The 21,159-nt window shown below is 47.5% G+C and overlaps 1 protein-coding gene across 1 annotated transcript in view; it reads left to right on the forward strand.

Moving 5' to 3' along the window:
* The first annotated feature begins 20,287 nt into the window (after positions 1 to 20,287).
* The window catches only part of Myh9 (myosin heavy chain 9), an 80,132-nt gene continuing 79,260 nt past the window's right edge, over positions 20,288 to 21,159 (forward strand). The window contains exon 1 of the mRNA XM_021182804.3: positions 20,288 to 20,487. The gene's annotated coding sequence lies outside the window, so the exon portion shown is untranslated. The remainder of the gene's footprint in view (positions 20,488 to 21,159) is intronic.

Below are 21,159 nucleotides of genomic sequence, written 5' to 3' on the forward strand. Positions count from 1 at the left end.
GGAGGAATGACTCAGGCCTGAATACCTCTGATGCTGGGGAAATCCACCCCAAGACATCCACAGAGCTCACTTCCTTCCATAGCCTGTGACTTCAGAGCTGAGGGTAACATTTCCACGGATGGAATGTCCGTCTGTCCTTCAGAGTTCACCTCTGATGGTTGCTTGATGGTTCCTCATGAACCCAAGGACAGAACCTGACTCTAGCTTTCCGTGGTGAGTTCTAGCCCAGGAGACAGCAGACCACCTCAGATCTCCTCATCCAGCTGGAGAGGGGAAATGTTGGCTTATTGCTCCTTTATTATTCATTATATTGCACATAATTTACATTTACATTAAAATGTGTTGCATCCAATTATTTGGCTGGGCGCGTGTGATAGGTGTGAGTGCCGGCTGGGTGTCTGGCATGCACGTGAAAGTCAGAGAACACCTTCCAGGGGTCGGTTATCTCCTACATCCCAGGTTTGAACTCGGCATGCCAGGCTTGGCAGTGAGAGAATTCACCCACGGAATCACCTCATAGGCATTGTGCTTTCATTTAAAACAACAGCTCAAAAAAAACATTTCCATGCTGAGCAGTGGTGGCACATGCCTTTAATCCCAGCACTCAGGAGACAGAGGCAGGCAGATGTCTGAGTTCAAGGCCAGCCTGGTCTTCAGAGTGAGGGTTACAAAGAGAAATGCTGTCTCGGAAAACAAAATGAATAAAAAACATTTTCACAATAACACTTTTTTTTGAGATAGGATTTACGTACATGTAGACCAGAGCTCAGTGAACAGGCCATATATATTCATATACACGAATATACGAATAAGTATATATATTAATATATTTGAATATAGTGAGTGAACCTGGTAACACAGACCCACAATCTCATCTACTCAGGAGGTTGAGGCAGGAGGATTCCAAGTTCAAAACTTGCCTGGTCAATGTACCAAGGCTGTCTCAAAAATATAAAGCTTACATGGCATGGTGGCACACGCCTTTAATCTAGCACTTAATGGACACAGGCAGATTTCTTAGTTCGAGGACAGCCTGATCTACAGAGAGCAAGTTCCAGGACAGCCAGGGCTACACAAAGAAACCCTGTCTCAAAACAACCAAACAAAAAACAGAAACAGAAAAATAGAAACAAAATTGTGAAAGAATAGATTAATGAGGAATGAAAGAGTATGTTTCCTCCGAGATATTACAATGTATTGGTGTGTATGTGTGTGTGTGTGTGTGTGTGTGTAGTGCTAGGAATCAAACCCAGGCCCTCATACTTGCCAGATAAATGCTCTATCACAAAGCCATATCTGTAACATCCTTTATAAAACTACAATCATTAAACATTTTTCTTGTTCTTTAAAAAAAAAATAAAAGCTGTATTCTGCTAGCATTGAACAGTTGAATAAGGATTAGTAGCCTTGGAGGCCCTCACGGTCAGCTTTGGGTACCGTCTCAAGCAACTGCTGGAAACAGTACAACTTGTCCTTCCTTGGCCTCCTAGTCCAAAGGATGGACTACTTCTGTACTTGGGTAGAGATGTGACATTTTGATCTGCTCTGAAGATAAAAACATTACATATTATGTCTTCTTCTCCCCTCAGGTTTAATTCAGGTATGGTGAAAAGGTTTGGTGGGTAAAGGTGCTGGCCATTAAACCTGGCAACCTGAGATGGATCCTCAGGGCACACAGGATGGACACACACAGATTGTTTGGTTTTTGAGATGGGTTTTTCTCTCTGTATAATCCTGGCTGCTCTGGAACTCGCTCTGTAGACCAGACTGGACTGGAACTCAGAAATCCACTTCCCTCTGCCTCCTGAGTGCTGGACTTAAAAGTGTGTGTCACTGCCCCTTGCCCCACAACCCTGGCATAATAACTTTAAAAAGAGGATAACTGGGCCAGAACAATGGCTTAGTGGTTAAGAGCACTTGTGGTGCTTACAGAGGACCCACGGCTCACAAACATCTGTAACTCCAGCTCCAGGAGATCCAACACCATCTTCTGTCTTCTGCAAGGCACCAGGCTGGAGCAATGGCTTGGCAGTTAAGAGCATGAACTGCTCTTCTAGAGGTTGTGAGTTCAATTCCCAGCAAGCACATGGAGGTTCACAACCATCTGTAATGGGGTCTGATGTCCTCTTCTGGTGTGTCTAATGACAGCTACAGTGTACTCCTATATAAAAAAACAAATAAGGAGCCGGGCGTGGTGGCGCACGCCTTTAATCCCAGCACTCGGGAGGCAGAGGCAGGCGGATTTCTGAGTTCGAGGCCAGCCTGGTCTACAAAGTGAGTGCCAGGACAGCCAGGGCTACACAGAGAAACCCTGTCTCGAAAAACCAAAAAAAAAAAAAAAAAACCAAAAAAAAAAAAAAAAAAAAAAAAAACAAATAAGGGCTGGTGAGATGGCTCAGTGGCTAAGAGCACTGGCTGCTCTTCCAGAGGTCATGAGTTCAATTCCTAGCAACCACATGGTGGCTCACAGCCATCTATATAGGAATCTACCCTCTTCAGACAGGAAGATATATATGCAGCAGAGCATAAATACATTAAATAAATAAAAATAATAAAATTTAAAAATAAACAAATAAATAATCCTTAAAGGAAAAAAAAAAGCCAGAAAACAACGAACAAAAAATGTTTGCTTGTTTGGGGAGTGACATGGCCATGCCAAGACATGTGTGGATGTCAGAGGACAACTTGTAGGAGTGAGAGTTTTCTCTTTCTATCAGTTGGGTCCTGAGAATTGAACTCAGGTCCTAAAAGTTGGGTCTTGAGAATTGAACTCTGGTCCTATCAGGCTTGGTGGTGAGTGCCTTTACCCACTGAGCCATTGCAGCAAACTGTTACTTTCTTCATCTTTTCTACCTTTTACATCCGTTTCTGAGATTTGCCCTATTGTTTTTCTCTCAAACTCTACTAAAATTATCTGTGAGATTTCTTCTGAGTCTGTTTCTAAATTTATTTGTGAACAAGACTAAGTATCTAAAAGGGATCCCTCATTCCCTGACGTCACTAGCTTCTTGGCAAAATGCCTGGTGCATAGTACATTAAGGAATAGCTCTAATTACTGAAGAATAGAGGTTTCCTTCCACTTGCCAAATGTGAGTTGAAATAGGATTATTTAAAACATTTATTATTATTATTATTATTATTATTAATTGTAGGAATGCTTTGCCTGCATGTATGTCTGTATACCACATGTGTGCCTAATGCCCGTAGAGGCCAGAGAGGTCATCAGTTCTTCTGGAACTGACGTTATAGATGGTTGTTAGCCACTATATAGGTGCTGGGAACCAAGCCTGCATCCTCTGCAAGCACAGCCAGTGCTCTTAGTCACTAAGCCTCCTGAAATGAGATCTTTACTAGGCTGAGTAGGAGTAACAGGGATACAACATAGCAATTAAAGAAAGAATGTCTAGTAACTTATTAAGGTTTGCTGTATGGGTGTTTCCCATGAACCATCTTAACAGGGCTGCTGCATTATGGGAGAGGAAACTGACCCTAAAATGAGTGAGATAACTTTCCCAAGGTCGTACAGCCAACCAGAGGCCAAACCGAAGCCAACATCATGCTTTTCTGTCCGGCCAGGCATGTCTCACTCCACTAATTAACATCTGTGTCGTTTTTTTTTTTTTTTAAAGATTTATTTATTTATTATATGTAAGTACACTGTAGCTGTCTTCAGACACACCAAAAGAGGGAGTTAGATCTTGTTACGGATGGTTGTGAGCCACCATGTGGTTGCTGGGATTTGAACTAAGGACCTTGGAAGAGCAGTCGGGTGCTCTTACCTGCTGAGCCATCTCACCAGCCCCTGTGTCGTTTTCTGTTTAGAAATGTGTTTCAAGTCACAGAAGACTTTTGCCCACTGTGCCAGGCATGTGGTGTCTAAAAGATGGATGCTGAAATAAAGTTTCAGGAGGCCACTTGGTCCTAGCCACACCTGGCCTGGCCTTGTTCCTTAGAAAACTGTCATGTGATCTTGACAGCATTCCTGCCATTCTGTCTTCAGCACTGAAAAAGCAAGATTCAGAGGGTAGTGTCATGTCCCTAGGGTCCTACACAAGCCACGGCAACACCAGCATTCACAGGCTGGTTTGTCTAACTCCAAAGACATGCTTAGGTTGTGTTGGGCCTTGACCCTAGGTAGGCAAGCACCCTACTCTACTGACCTACACCCTAAACGCTCATTTGCTCTCTCTCTCTCTCTTTCTCAAGACAAAGTTCCTCTGTGTTGCCCTGGCTGTCCTGGAATTCACTTTGTAGACCATGCCTACCTCTGCCTCCCAAAGTACTCGGACTAAAGGCATAAGCTACTACCACCTGTCTTTTATTATTTATTTATTTAGGATATGGTTTCACTACTTAGAAGACCAGGCTGCCCTCAAGCTACTCATAAAATCCATCTACCTCTTGTGTGATGGGCTTCTTTTCACTGTGAAGAGACACCATGACCAAGGCAAATCTTTAAAAGGGTAACATTTAATTAGGGATGGCTTACAAATTCTGAGGTTCAGTCCATTATCAATCATCAAGGCAGGAAGCATGGCACTGTCCAGGCAGGCAAAGTGCTGGAGAAGCTGAGAGTTCTAAATCTTCATCCAAAGGAAGCCAGGAGCAAAACTGTCTTCCAGGCATCTAGGAGGAGGGGCTCAAAGCCCCTCCCATAGTGACACACTTCCTCCAACAAGAAGGCCACACCTCCTAATAGCGCCAGTCCCTGGGCCAAGCATATTCAAACCACCACAGTTATTCTTTCATAATTTTACACGCACATGACACTTTTATCATTGTCGTCTTCTCCTCTCTCCTCCCTCCCCCCTTCTTATCCCTCCTTCCTAAATAAACCCCTCCTTCCCAACAAGTCTCTCTTACTACATATCTGTGTTCTGCCCATTGTATTTAATTAGCGTTGCCTGAAGAAGATGAAAGATTTACTTGAGCAAGAGCAATTCATGTATGCCTGTACCACTGACGAACAAGATCTCTGTCTCCCAGTAAACATTAATCACCTATAACTCCTCAGGATACGGTGAGTCCTTATGAACCTCTACCCCATCCAGGATGGAATGTTGATGGTCTCAGTCTTGTGTGCTGGCAGCCACTGCTGTGCTGTGAGATCGAACTAGGACATCCGGTTTGTCCACATGTCCACTTATACAGAGATACCTTTATTAACCCACAAGCACAATGGTTTGCAAAGATGGAGTTCCCCCAGCCTCTTCCATTTGGCCTGCCCACGGCTCCTCACGCACGGATTAGGAGTATGTTGTTACAGTCTTTTTCAGCTTCCAAACTAAAGCCTCGAGAAAGGTCATTAACCTATAGACAGGACAGCAGCTGAGCCAGGTCCACCCAGGAGAGCACATGGCAGGAAAGGGGAGGATCGGGGCAGCCGGACAAGCCCAAGTCCCGGGCGCGGACTCCACCTTCCACCCCGCCTCCCTCCTGGCTCCAAGGGCCTCTCTCTCCAACCATCCCGGTGCCTCCGGCTCCTGGATCTCTCAGACTCCGGTGCGAGTGTGCCGAACTGCGCCGGCCGGTTCAGAGCGGAAACCTGGCCAACCTGTTAGGCCTTCGCAACCATTGGTGGCCGTAGGAACGAGGTAATTTACATGAGCATTCTCTATTGGCTAGTGGGGCGGAAGTAGGCGGGCCCAGCCAACTACACCTGCCGGCGGGTGGAGCGTGGGCACCTTCTCCGCAGACAAGGTGCCAAGGCGAAGAGGGCCAGGGCTCAGGAGTCAGGCGGGAACCGCGAGCACTGAACCCTGGCCGCTACTTGTGGGTGTGAACCGACTGGAACAAGACACAGCAATTACTTAGTTTCTTCTGGGGGCCGGAGGGTAGGCACAGGAGGCAGATTCTGTTTTGAAATATTTTATGCCCAGTCGGAACCATGGAGGCCTACCAAACTGTGTGTGTTTGTATGTACATGTACTTGATCCTCCCCAAAAGACCTAGAAAATCTTAAAGGTATAGTTATTTTCTTAGGATCCTTTCAGATTTTTTTGTTTGTTTCGTATTGTTTTGCTTCCAAACAAGGTCTCATTATATACTCCTTGATGGTCGGGATGAATGTTATGTAGACCAGCCTGACCTCAACCTCGCAGAGATCCCCCTGCCTTTGGCTCCCACATGTGGGGATTAAAAGTGTGCACCACCACACCTCTTAGGTCATTCCTGTTATTCCTATGTATGTATGTATGTATGTATGTATGTATGTATTATGTGGTATATGTACAGTGTATGTGTTGGTGCACACTCACGGAGAGGCCAGAGGAAGACTTCAAATGTTCTGCTCTCTATCTTATTACCTTGATGCCTGGTCACTCACTGAATCTGGAATTAGGCTGATAGCCATCAAGCCACATTACTCCTCCTGCCTCAGCTTCTAGGAGTGCAATAACCGTGATCATGCTTGGCTTTTCACATGGGTACTGGAGATTCGAACCTGACTCCTCATGTTTGAGCAGCAATTGCTCTTCTCCACTGAGCTGTCTTCCCAGACCCTCCTTCTGCTCCGTGTCATTTCTTGAGTGGACGTGTACACCTGCTGTCTGTCAGCCTCTGTCCTCTGCACTAGAGCTAGGGCAGGGAGCCAAGGCTGGAAGTCCCCTGTGTCCTTGGAGTTTACAGTTTAATGAAGACAAAGTGGATATGCTGGCAGACAGTGAGTGAACAGGAAGAGGAGGCAGGCCACAGCTGCAGGGAAGTGTCCATCCCCTGAATGGGGTGATGACCTGTCACCTGGGTTAGGGGGACATTCGAGTGGAGGTGGTATTTTATTTTAGGACTTGAATGATGTAATGGGAGTGGACAGTTGACACAAGAGTGTTCCTGGCTGGGAACAGCAAGGGGAGCAGTCCCTGTGCCTCATCAGAGCCCAGAAAATGGATTTTGACTCACAAAGGACAGAGAAGGGGGAGGCAGAGAGAGCCCAGGAAAGAGTAAGTTTGGGGCCTTATATTTCCCAGAGTGGCCAGCATGGCTCTCCTTTGGTCACGGAGCTGAGCTGTAACCAGTAGTGCAGTGTTTGGAAGCTCTGCTCCCTGAGGTTTGCTTCTTCGGGAGGCAGTTCCGGACTTCAGGAAAGAGAATTCTTGATCTGGCCCTTGTCAGTGTGACCTTAGAAGCTGCCTGGTCTGTTTAGTCTAAGTCTCCACACAATAGGTAGAGTAATAGCAGCCATTGTACTGGAGCATGGTGAGGACTGTATATAACATTATGATCCTTTAATAAGACAATTGGATGTATGTCCATGTGTCTGTGCATGTTGCATGCATGTGGGTGCCCACAGAGACTGGGAGAGATTATCAGAACCCCCTGGAACTGGAATTACTGGTTGTTGTGAGTTACCTGACATGGGTGCTGAGAACTGAACTCAGGTCCTCGGGAAGACTAGCAAAAGCTCTTAACCACTCAACAATCTCTTTAGCCTATATTAGTACACTCTTAATTACAAACGTGATGCCGGGCTAAGCTTGTCACATACCTATCTCACTCCCGAGGTGGGCTGTTATGCTTAGGGGATAATACAGAAAGTACTCACGTGTTCTGTAGAGGCACCTTATTTTGCAGTTATTTTTAGCCTTCAGTTGGATACCTGATGTGGAACCTGTAGGTCTGAGAGGCCAACTTAACGTGGAAATGGTCTCAGAAAATGCCTGGTGTGTTCTACAATCCCTGTAAACGTGCCCCTGAAGCCATAGAAAAGCCACAGGAGGAGAGGCTGTAGGCAGAGTTGGCCTCTCCAGCCCTGGGAAGCACCTCCAATTAAATCAAGGGTATTTACAGGAGGGCTGTCTCTGGCCCTTGGGCTCACTCCAGACAGCTTGATACTTTGGCCCTTGTTCACTGGGAGCCACTCAGTCTGAGCCACCTCCTTCACCGCCGGGCGCCTCCCTCTCTTACCCAACCGCCCTGTATGGTTTTGTCTCATTTCCGTGGTTGAATGACTTCGAAGTTGAGGGGCTTCTCTTGGGCAACTGTGGTGTCATTGTCTCTGTCCCTCTTCCTCTCAGCCCCTCCTTCACAAGCCTCTGACCTCCAGAATCCCGCAAGTCACTCTCTGAGTTAGTCAAAATAACTGTCAAGATAACATAGGCCCCTCCGGTGTGTAAGTTGTGTTCCCACAAGTTTTTCTGGATAACCAAACGAAGCATGTAGCTTGGTGAAGTGTAGGACACGACTGTCGCTTTTTTTTCCATCTTTCTTTCTACCTTCCTTGCCACAGAGGTCTCACATAACCCAGGCTAGCCTCAAACTTGTAATGTAGCCATGCTGGCCTTCAACTCTTTTTTTTTTTTTTTTTTTTTTTTTGGTTTTTCGAGACAGGGTTTCTCCTTTTAGCTCTGGCTGTCCTGGAGCTCACTTTGTAGATCAGGCTGGCCTCTAACTCAGAAATCTGCCTGCCTCTGCCTCCCGAGTGCTGGGATTAAAGGTGTGAGCCACCACACCCAGCTCGCCTTCAACTCTTGATCCGTATGTCCCCACCTCTCAAATACTCGGATCAGAGGTGCTTGACACTACACCTGCTCACACTATTATCTTTTTATAAATGAAGACTGCTAAGGCCCAGAATAGTCAAGTAGTTAGCCTAAGATCATACAATAAGGAAGTGGCTTTTCTTTTCTTTTTGACCTAACACATGTACCATCCTCACCGTGGTGTGCTGGATCGATTTCTTTCTTTCTTTCTTTCTTTCTTTCTTTCTTTCTTTCTTTCTTTCTTTCTTTCTTTCTTTCTTTCTTTCTGGATCTCTCTTTCTTTCTTTCTTTCTTTCTTTCTTTCTTTCTTTCTTTCTTTCTTTCTTTCTTTCTTTCTGGATCTCTCTCTTTCTCTTTTTAAAGTTAGTTAGTTAGTTTGTTTTGAGACAAGGTCTCATCAGTATGTAGCCCTAGCTGGTTTGGAACTTGCTTTACAGATTTGACTGCCATTAAATTCACAGAGATCTGCCTGCCACCCCAGAGCACCATCATGCCAAGCTGTATGCCCTAGGCTTCTTAGCTTTGTCATTTTAACATCATGCAGCTGGTCGGCGGTAAAGCTAAAATTCCAACCCAGGTGTTAGTCTGGCAGGTCCAGGCTGCTCTGGATTGGAGTTAAGTTATGTTCCTTGCCCATTGCTCAGATCCTGTGCACTCTCCCATCCAGCCTGACTTGTCTGTGAGGCAGCATGGGATGCAGGCTTCTGTACATTGGAAGGGGCTTCATACCATCGGGGCCATCTTCCCAGCACACATGACCATACACACAGCCTTTTTGACATATGTAGAAAAGCAGCCTCCAGGGGAAGAACCCAAGAGCCACTGGTACACCCAGTCAGTGATGTACCATGGTAGAGTCAACTATACTAGGGTATGGTGGATCAGGGTGCTGTGCCTAATTAGCCACAGGCTGTGGGGTGGAAGAAGTAGGCTGGGCAGAGTTTTCACTTTCAAACACCCTTTGTGTGGAACCAAGGGAGGCACCTTCGCTTTGAGTTTTCATTCTCTTAAGTCACAGCATTACTGAGATAGAATTCCCACGCCCCAAAGTTTTCTGCTTAGACTGTAGAGTTTCAAGGCTCTCAGGAGATTCTCAGAGCCCCTTGACTACCGCCATGATGCAATTCCTAAACATTTTCATTATCTTAAAGAAACTTCAGGGTCAGAAGGATGCCTCAGCAAGGCAAAGGAGTGTACAGCCAAGCTTGGCAACGTGACATCTTCCCCAGGAATCAACACAGTGGCAAGAGAGAACCAATTCCCTTAAATGGTACTCTAACCTGTACATGCTTTGTCATGAACACACATGCACACACACATGCTCACATGTAAATAAATGTAATTAAAACCACTTAATAAAAAAAAGAAACTTCCTACCCACTAGCACTCACTGCCCATTCCCTTGTTTCAGTCCTGTCAATCACTATGGTTGTTATGTATTGAGGGTGGTCTTGAACCCTGATCTTCTAGCTTCTACTTTCCAACTGCTCAGATAGCAGACATCATCACCACCGCACTGACTTTATTACATTTTCTCATCAAACTTTTGGGCACATAATCCTGTTTTATTTGTACATCAGTTCAGGGACATTTGTGTCTATCTAAGTAATGTTGCTATGAGCGGACATGTCTGGAAAAAACCTGCAGCTCTAGGTCTTGAGGTAACATACATTGTTTCCACTTACTAACACAAAATACCACAGACTGGGAAGTGTATGAAGAAAATACCTTTAGGGGTTGCAAAGATGGTTCAGCTCTTAAAAACACTAGCTGCTTCTCCAGAGGACCCAGATCCAATTCCCAGCACCTACATGGTAGCTCACACCTGTCTATAACTGCAGTTCCAGAGGTTTGGGCCTCTTTTGACCTCCCAGGGCATGCACACGGTGCACAGACATATGTATAGGCAAAATATCATACACATAAAATAAATAAGGAAATAAATAAATACTTTTTTTTTTAAAGTCAGATGGGGTGGTACATGCCTTCAGTCCTATATTGGGGATATTAAGACAAGTGGATCTGTGAGTTTGGGGTCAGATTGGTCAACACAGTAAATTTCAGGGCAGCCAGGCTACAGAGAGAGACCTCGTTTGAAACGGAAAAAGGAAAAAAAAGATACAAGTTTATTCCCTATAGTCCTTTAAGTTGAATAGCTTAAAATCAAAGTGCCTGAATCTCAGGAGACTTTTTTGCTAGGTCACAATGAGGAAGGGCACATCAGGTATAGAAAGAGCTGAGAAAACCAGATACCCTGTCTATTTTTTTTTTAAAGATAGGCTCTCACTCTACAGACCAGACTGGCCTTGAATTTACAGAGACCGCCTGCCTCTGCCTCCTGAGTGCTGGGATTAAAGGCATCTGACAGCACACCTGGCAGCACCCTTTCATTTCATACTGTAACCCAGGCTGGCCTCAAACTTGTGTCAATCCTCCTGCCTCAGCTTCTCAAGGACTGAGATCACAGGTGTGTGCCCTTTAAAGACCCCCACCTTTTAAGCTCATCTTGGTAATATAATTTCCACATGAGTGGAAGAAGACATTCAAATGGTATTTACTTGTTTATTTACTTACTTACTTCACCCTGCTGGAGATCTAGCCACCAATTTTTTTTTTTTTAATTATTCTTTATGTGTGTGGATGTTTTGCTTGCCCGTTTGTCTGTGTCTGGTTCTCCGCAAAGCTCCGAGGAAGGCGTATGATCCCTGGACACTGGAATCAACAACAGTTGTGAGCTGCCATGTGGGTTCTGGGGAACCAAATTTGGATCCTTTGCTAGAACAAAGATTGCTCTTAACTACTGAGACATCTCACTAGCTTCTCATCCACCTCTTTAAATGTCTTCTTCTTTTTGTTTGTTTAAAGTGATGCTATTGCTCGAATACACAAGACAAGCTTATTTTCTGCTTGGGAGGATCCACTTTGTCTTACAATAACAGCCAACTGGCGAGCTTGGCTCACTATCAGAATCAAGAGGAATTTAGCATCCTTATCCTTTCTGACTCTCTCAAGATGCTTGTGGACACGACTGCTTTCTTCATTTCTTTTTTAAGCGTCCCTGTGGAAACTGAGACTTCCGGCCAAGCGGTGCAGGGTGGGGTGGTATTCAGTGACTCTGTGCTGAAGCACTTCTGCCCTGGAAGAGGCTGGCCTGGCTCCTCCCTCTTTGCTGTGTTCTCCTGATCCACTTAAAGTCTCTGTGTTCCCTCTCCCCCTCCTCCTTTCCCTCTCCTCCTTCTCTCCCTGCCCTCTCCATCTTTCTTTTAGGACTGAGGGTGGGCCCAAGGCCTCATTCTTGCTAACACATGCTTTGCCAATAAATTCCACTGCAGCCCTAGTTTTTTCTTAGACCTGATATGGGATCTAAGGAGATCACAAGACAGTTGGGTGTCTGAGCTCACTTGTCCCTTTGAAAAACACCCATTCCCAAAGGCTTGATTCTCAATCCATTCACTCCTTCCTTCCTCCCTCCCTTCCTCCCTCCCTCCCTCCCTTCCTTCCTTCCTTCCTTCCTTCCTTCCTTCCTTCCTTCTTTCCTTCCTTCCTGTTTCCCAAGTATTGTGCATTGATCCTCAGATCTCTCACGCATGTTGAGCAAGTCTCTACCACTGAGCCCAAACCTTTTTTATTTTGAGCATGACTTCACTAAGTTGCCCAGGCCGGTCTTGAACTTTCTGTTTTCCTGCCACAGCTGCCTGAGTACTTAGAATGAGTTGCCTGGCTGGCTCAGCCTTTCCTTCTTGTCTTTTTTCATCTTTCTTTTTTGGTCTTTCTTTTTCTTTTTTTTCAAGATTTATTTATTTGTTTTATGTATATGAGTATACTGTAGCTGTACAGATGGTTGTGAGCCTTCCTGTGGTTGTTGGAAATTGAATTTAGGCCTGGTTGGCCCCACTTTCTCAGTCCCTGCCCACTCCGGCCCAAATATTTATTTATTATAATAAATAAGTACACTGATGCTGTCTTCAGACACACCAGAAGAGGGCGTCAGATCTCATTAAGGGTGAGCCACTATGTGGTTGTGGGATTTGAACTCAGGACCTTCAGAAGAGCAGTCAGTGCTCTTAACCACTGAGCCATCTCCCCAGCCCTTTGGTTTTTTCAAGATGGGTTTCTCTGTGTAGTCCTGGCTGTCCTGGAACCCACTCTGTAGACCAGGCTGTGCTTGAACTCACAGAGATATGTCTGCTTCTGCCTCCAAGTGCTGAGATTAAAATCATGGGCTACCACACCCCAGCCCTCAGCCTCTGATTCTAAATTTGACACTTGCTTCTCAGTGGGAACATCTCTGGCCTCGGAGGGGAAGCACCGGAAGGTGATATTGAAGATATTCTCTGCCTCCCACATTCTCTCATCACCCGCCCCCAGGACCTGGGTTGTAAACTTCACCCGAGAGTCCAGTTTTTCTGCTATAAAGAGAAGATTAGACACACCTCACGGGGTTATTAGGATCAAATGACTTTTGGAAAACATTCAGCCAGTGGCTTGCACTGTCATTAAAACACAGTACAATGCATCTATCCTGCCACTCCAGACAGAATTCATGCAATGGCGGCTCACCAGAGGTCACAGAGGAGCAAACCCAGAGGTCAATCATGCCCTACTGTCACAGAGGGATGTATAAAGTTCTCTGCAGGTAGAGGAAGGGTGTGGCAAGATGGCTCAAGCAGAAGGAAGTGGTGAGGGAAGGGTTGAGTGGCAGTGTGGCAGGTGGCAGGGGCCCTTGATCACCTGCAGGGGAGATGAGAGTGACTCCTGGAGTGGGAGGAGTCTCCTCTGGTCCTATTTCTTCAATGCTGCTGCCTCACCAGTGGCCTGTCTCTACAAGGGGAGAATAGACTGGCCTTTGACTTATAGATCCAGATCAGGAGCCAGCAAGATGGCACAGAGGATAGGGGAGCTTGCCACCAAGCCTGAGGACCCAGGATTCTTCCCTTGGAACCCACACAATAGAAGATGAGAACCTACTCCTGTAGAGATGGCTTCTGACCTGGATGTGTTCACGTGTGCCCGTGACTCCCTTCCTCTGGAGTACACACCCAAGCCTTTGGGAATCCAAGGCCTGGTGGACGAGGGCTAAGTCAACACAGCCAAGTGGTTCAAGAGGGAAAAAAGAGATGTGAACCCTACCCAAGACCTGAGGGCAGGGCAGAGTGACACAAAGAAGGGGCTTAGCAGTCTTCCCCTGCCATTTAACTGCCTCAATGGGATCTCAATGCTGTCATGCAGGGCTCAGTTTACTCATTTATGATGATGTAAGCACAACCCCCCTCAGACAAGTAAACACCAAGATGAAGTGAGATGGTGTGAAGACTGTGGCAGTCTCCAGCCGCACGCTGCTCATGACTGCGTTTTTTGGAGTGGGTCAGTCAAACATGGTACATGTCTCTGTACATGGAGACAGCGTTCTGTTCAGCAATAGGAAAGAGTGAAAGACCCACAGATGCTCTGACGAAACCATGTTCCCGAAACACTAAGCTAAATGAAAGCAGCCAGACACAAAAGCCCACACTCTGTGATGCCACGTCTGTGGAATGTTCTCAGGAGGCCAATTCACCCAGAAAGTTGATTAATGGTTGTCTACTTCCAGACAGGGGTAGGGGCGGAGTGGAGAAGGTTGGGGGAAAATGGGGAGAGACTGCTGATGAATATGGGGTTTCTTGTGGGGGTGGGGGAATGAAAATATTCTAGAGGCAGATGATGATGACAATAACCATCGCACAATTTTAGACAACGGCAACAACAATCTACAGACTCGAACTCTTCACGTGAAGTCTGTGGAATGGAGTTATAGTCCAATAAATGTGCTTAGAAGAGCCAGCGGCATGTTTGTGAATTTGGTTCCCAGCACCGGTGTGTGGGAGACAAATGAAGAATTGTGCTCTCCGGTGTGCCTTCGGTGTAGTGGGTTCATATGCACTCTTGCAATTTTTATTGGCTTATTTGTTTGTTCATTCACTGTACTTATTGAAAGTCTTTCAAGATTCTGAGTTCTATGTTGGGTCCCAAGGATGCATGCGTGTACACGCGTGCGCACACACACACACACACACACACACACACACACATGCGTGCATCTCATCAGGAGGAGAGTGCTGTGACAGTAGGGATTCCAGGGTGCTATGGGGGAGAAGAGGGGGCACCATGCCAGGTGGGAGAATGCAGAGAGGTCTCTGGAGGGAGCCCGACACTCACAGGCTCCAGGGTGGGAAGGGCAGGAACATGGCCAAGCTGGGCTCTAGGCAGTATTGCCAAACAGTCACAGAAGCCATTCATTGCTCTAGAGATATGGGATCACAGGCTTGTTGACAGAATGCTAGTGAGAGAATGCAAGGGAACACCCTTTGGGGGGAGGGGAGGCAGGTGTGGTCCTTATGGCTGGTGCTCAGTGATTGCTGAATGAATAGCAAATTGTGTGAAAGAATGCTAGACTCTTTAATTACCCCCTCTAGAAATAGGAGACCTTCGAAGGTTTGTTTCAGGTTTGTTTCCTATTGTGTACTCTAGGCTGGCCTTACTTTTGTGATCCTCTTGCCTCCTCCTTAGGAGTGCTGACATCACAGTAGGAACTACCTTGCCTGTCTTAGAGCTGGGAGTGTGCACACTTGTGCATGCTGGGCAAATGATCTACCGCCGAATGTATGCCACCTCTCAAGAGATTTAATGTCCCCCAGAGTGGGATCTCCTCGGCAAGCCCACAGACACCTTGACTAAACTCATTGCAAACTTTTAGTTTGCTTTGTTTTGAGACAGGGTCTTCTCAGTAGCTTTGAATATCCTGGAACTTAATATGTAGCTCAGGCTAGCCTCAAACTTGCAGCAATTCTCCTGCCTCTGCCTTCTAAGTCCTGGGATTGATTACAGGTTTCTGTCACCAACCCTGTCTGCTTTTCAGCCGTTGTCAGGATTCAGACCCAGCGAGCAAATTGGGATCCAGTGCACCAGGGCTCTTGCCAGTTCTTGCCCTAGGCTAATTTACACGTACTGACTGCTGGGTTTCAGATCTGGGGCTCTCTGGGGGCTCACTGCCCTCTGTTGCTGCACGGAACCTCCCTGTCCTGGGACTTTCCATTTATACAATGATCCTAGAAGTAAGGCTGATGCTGCAAACCAGAGCGTCCAAGGACCTAGCTTTCCACAGCAGGCTCTGGCCTTTTCTAAGCTCTGCTGCTTTCTGAATGACACTCCCCACTGACATTAAGCTGCCCTAAATCCTGCACAGACTGCATCTCCTCCCTCTTGTCCTTGTGTCAGTGTGTCCTGCCTGGCATGAGATTCCTTTGCCCTTCACCTGAATGTCTGGCTGAGCCACCTTTGCCAGAGCACAGGACTGTTAGGGTGTGCTGTACACTGTTTCTAAATGCCAGTTTGTGTTTTGTTTGTTTGTTTGTTTGTTTTCAAGACAGGGTTTCTCTGTATAGCCTGGGCTGTCCTGGAACTCACTTTGTAGACCAGGCTGGCCTCGAACTCAGAAATCTGCCTGCCTCTACCTCCCGAGTGCTGGGGTTAAAGGCGTGCGCCACCACTAACATGTCAGGTGAAGCAGAAGGAACACTAGTGGGATTTGGGGTTTTGAAGGATGATGGGTAGGAGCCTAAGGGTCAGAATCCTCAGAGAGAGGGCGAAGGCTGTGCTGTGGCAGTGGCTTGTCTGTAGAAAGACAAGGCTGGTGGATAGTGCAATGAGCAGCTTGGACCGAAGGCCAAGTGGGAGAAACAGGGCATTCCCAGAGGCTGGGGTCCAAGCCCAACAATCTAGGAGGCTGAGATTCGCTGAAGACACCAAAAAGGTTCTCGGGCAGCACAGAGAGTTGGGCAGTGCCTTCTTAGGCAGCAAAATGAGTTTTGTAAAACCAGACACACCTGCATGGGTGTACACTTGCTTGCGCACTCTCATACACATACACACACATACACACACACACACACACACACACACACACACACAGTGAGAAAAAGAGGAAACATGTACCCTTCTTCTCTGTCCCCATCTGTCAGGCCCCTTTCTTGTGCAGCATAGCCCCATTCATGTTTGAAATTAGAAAATTAGCCTTCAAATTCCTAATCCTCCTGCCTCCACCTTCCAAGTGTACATATATTTTAAACTTAGATTCTGCATATGAGAGACAACAAACATATGATAACATATGTTTCATATCTCAGCCTGGCTTATTTCTCCTAAACCGATGATCTCTACTTCTACTCATGTTCCTGTGAGTGACAGTATCTTGTTTTATGCTTCTTAAAGGTTAAAAGACCATTGTGGATATTTGGCACATCTGCTTCAGCTGTTTACCTGCTGATGGGCATTCAGGCTAAATCCATAGTAAAATATGGATGTGCAAGGAGCTCGGTAGCGGGTTGACCTAGATTCCTTCAGATGGTTATTATGTCCCTGTCCCCGTCCCTGTCCCCCGACCCCCCAGACAGTTTCTCTATGTAGCCTTGGCTGTCCCAGAACTCGCTCTGTAGAGTAGCCTGGCCGCGACCTCAGGGATCCGCCTGTCTCTGCCTCAGAGGGCTGGGACAGTTGAGAAAATAAATAAATAAAAAAGGAAAAGATTGCTAAACAGGAGGAGGCCTAGGTGGCCACCTCCGTGGCTGGCACAGTTGGAGGTGGCAGAGTGTGTTGAACCCCAGGAATGGTGGTACAGGCTGCACGGAAGAGAGCTTCTGTGGGTCAGCGGAAAGTGCATCGCTGTGCGCCTGCGCAGCTGGTTGCATGTGACTGGCGTGTGGGCTGGTTCCACGGCTTAGTAGATGAACTTGGACAGTCATTTAATTTTGCTGAGTTTCACCTTTTCTCACCTGCAGAAAGGGGATGATATCGCTGTGAGGATGAAATATGCTAATTGTTAGGTAAGGCACTTTTAATATAGCGCCTGCCACACAATAAAAAAAAAAAAAAATCTTTCAGTGTGCGGCTCTTACAGAGGACTGGTTAGTTTAGGTCCAAACCAATCAGAAGGATCCCAAGCAGTTGAGCCTGCGTTCCTGCAGAATGTCCACCCACCTATGTCACCAGGCTAGGGAGGACTACGCAGGAATGGGCCGAGAAAGAGTGTTCCTGGGGGGTTCTAGAACATCTTTAGGGACTGGGGCTGTTGATATTCTCTCTTTTCATGTCTGCGTATTAAGCAAGTATAGACCAACTTATCCGCTTACTTTTTCAAATGTTTCCATTTTATGCGCACTGGTGTTTTGCCTGCTGCCATGCCTCTGTGAAGGTGTCAGATCTTGGAGTTTCAGACAGTTATGAGCTGCCTTGTGGGTGTTAGCCTTTGAACTGGGGTCCTCAGGAAGAGCAGTCACCGTATTCAACCTCTGAGGTATCTTTCCAGCCCCCATTATTATTGTTATTATTATTATTATTTTTAAATTTTTAAGACAGGGTCTTGCTATGTAGCCTGGGCTGGCCTCCAAACTCACTCTCTGCTTCAGCCTTTGGAGTGTTGTGAGTATTGGAATTAGAAACAGGAAATACTATGCCTGGTTCCATTTTTTTCTATGGAATGACTTTTCTCTCACTACTTTTTCCTTTTTTTGGGGGGGGGGGCGTTGTGGGCGGGCGGGATCTAATTACATAACCCCGGGCTGTCACGGAACCCATGAGTTCTAGCTTACCTCTGCCTCAAAAATGCTGAATACTAGGATTTAGGACATGAGCCACTAAACCTGCTGCTTCTTTTTTTTTTTTTTTTAAATATTGACAATATTATTTTGTGTACAACTGAGGTAGTCAGCTCTCTCTTTGGCCAGGGGAGTTCCAGGGATAGAATACAGGTCTGTCAGCAGGCACCTTTACTTGCTGAGCCATCTTGCTGCTCTCTTTCGGCAGTTTTAAGCTTCTGCGAACGTTTTTGAACATCCTTTGATGGATCTAAATACTCATCTTCTGTTGGATATATGCTTCGGAGAGGAACTCTTGAGGTCTATGTCAAGCTTTAGTAAATAGAGCCAAGGACAGGCGTGCTTAGCCCAGACTGGCCCTAAACCCACTATGTAGCCAAGAGTAGCCCTAAACCCACTATGTAGCCAAGAGTAGCCCTAAACCCACTATGTAGCCAAGAGTAGCCCTATACCCACTATGTAGCCAAGAGTAGCCCTAAACCCACTATGTAGCCAAGAGTAGCCCTAAACCCACTATGTAGCCAAGAGTAGCTCCTCCTGCTCCTCCCTCTGCAGGGCTGAAATCACAGGTGTGTGCTACAGGCCTGGTGTAGCCACTTTCCCAAAGTGGTTGTAGAAGTGCATGTGTATTCCTGTCAGCACCTGATGAGCTCCACCTCCTCCCAGGCTCTAACAATGCTGGGCATTTTTTTTTTTTTTTTTTGGTTTTTCGAGACAGGGTTTCTATGTGTAGCTCTAGCTGTCCTGGAACTCACTCCGCAGACCAGGCTGGCCTCGAACTCAGAAATCTGCCTGCCTCTGCCTCCCAAGTGCTGGGGTTAAAGGCATGCACCACCACTGCCCGTACATCTCCAGTCTCTTGATGATTACTTTTAAAAGTAATTATTGACTTTATATATTTCACACCTTTGAACTGCTTGTCTGTGTAGTTCAGGCTAGTCTTGAACTCTCCCTCCTACCTCAGACCTCTTGAGTTCTGGTATACCACCCACAACCCCTGGATGGTTCAGCCTTTTTTTTTTTTTTTTTAAATTTTTTTTTTTTTTTTAATTTTTCTTATCAACTGGGAGGCAGTCTTTGCTGTTATGTGGGTAGCAATCACTGGTCATCTGGGCTGCAAAATCTTTCTTTCTTTAGCTGCCTTTTGGCTTCAGAATGTAAGTTTTCCCTGAAGTTCATTCATATGGAAGGATCATTTTAACTGTTAGCAAGAACATTCCAACAGTTAAGAGCAATGACGAGAAATTTGCCTTCATAAAGCCATTTGAAAGCATTGACGTGCTGCAGGATCGACCACATAGATCAATGGACACAACTTGGAAATGGACAATTAGGGCAGAAAATAATGCGTGGACAGATTCCTGATGGATTAAAGGCAAAGTACATTTATTTTTTTAAATGAAAAAAAAAATCCTCTCGTGGTGAGTAACCAAAATAAAACAAACGAAATCTACCCTTAAAATAATTTAGTGACAAATATCTGAGATGTGTGAGTTAATTATTCAAAGGTAAAGAGTGGCTTAGACTGCATTCCAGGCAGAGGGACTAGCCAGAGCAAAGGTTCAGAGGTTGGAGGACAAGCCGCGAGCAGGCTCCAAAATCGAACTCAGGACGCCCACACGGAATGCAGGGTTGAAGCCATGACCGCCCCCACAGCCATCATAATTATGTAAAATACCACTTTTCCCATATATGGTACTTAATATCTGTTCTCCTGGTAGGACAGGACGTAGGGAAAACACGGTTCGCTGGGCGGAGTGTCAGAGTCTCAGACCTCCCCAGTACGTTCCCTCCGGCCCCGGCGCGGCCCGAGCTGCACACCAGAGCCGGGACCAGGAGCCCAGCGCGCCTGAGCTGCTTGCTTCTGATTGGATGAAGTCCGCGTCAATCCTGGTCCTGTAACCTGGCTGTCCGTTGGACCCGCCCCACAAGGCGTGGCTCCCGCCTAGGAAGCGCGGGTGGAAGGTGGGGTGGGCGGAGGTGGGGACAGATGGGGAGGATGAATCCCAGCACGCCGGCTTCCGTCTCTTGTCTGTTTATAGGCCGAAAATCTGTCAGTTTAGGCCAGACTCCTGTTGGATTGGGCAGTGTGGGGAGAGGCGGGGACTCTTGGAAGCTCCACCCTCGAGCCCGCGGCGAGCTGTAGACCCGCCCTCCTCTTGGAAGGGCGGGGCGGGGCGGGGCGGGCGGCGCGCACCAGAGCTGGGTGCGGTGAGGCGCGCAGATCACCGCGGTTCCTGGGCAGGGCACGGAAGGCTCAAGAACCTGACCTGCTGCAGCTTCCAGTCTCGCGTTCGCCCCACCCCGCCGCGCCGCCCGAGCGCTCGAGAAAGTCCACTCGGAAGAACCAGCGCCTGTTCCCCGGGCAGACCCAGGTTCAGGTGAGCGAGCTCTGCCGGTATGTCCCGCCCCGGAGCTGCCGAGCGCGCGCGCGCGCGGCGACAAGACTCGAGTCGTTTGGGGCGGACGGCCCTGTGGTTCTCGGCCTCCGCGTGGCGGGTTTCGGCGCGGTCGAGTGCGACCGGACTCCGCATCCTCACCCGAGGGGTGATAGGCAGTGAGGCCTCGGGGTTAGGGAACCGGGGGACGCAGTCCCCAGCCCTACCGGACACCCTTCCCGGTCGGGGCACTGGGAGCTCGGCCTGCTCCTGTAGCCTCTGCACTCCCGCCTCCCCGACGGCCAGCTCCGGCAAACTTTTTAACCCCTTCCGGGACGCAGCAGTCCCGGAGACCCTGGCCGAGCCGGCCGGATGAGTTCGTGGGCACGGGGCAGCGGCTCCTTTGTAAGTTTGGCAAAGGGAGGTAACGGGCAGGCGAGGACCGCTTGGCAGCTGTCAGGGTGTCCTCCTGAGTCAGGATCGGTCGGTCCAGCCGCAGACATTGCTCCCGACTCGGTTTCCGCCGTCCGCTGCGGACTTCCTCATTTGTCCGTCAGCCCTTGGGCCGGGAGGGGGCGGGGAGAGGCACTCAGGGTTCGTGGGAAAAGGGGTCCCAGCTGCCGAGGGGCTCAGGGCGCCGGAAAAGACCCCCCCCGTCTGACCTCATTCAACCTT

This window comes from Mus caroli, unplaced genomic scaffold (assembly GCF_978045245.1).
Source record: "Mus caroli unplaced genomic scaffold, Mus_caroli_1 scaffold_16, whole genome shotgun sequence".
Lineage (NCBI taxonomy): Eukaryota > Metazoa > Chordata > Mammalia > Rodentia > Muridae > Mus > Mus caroli.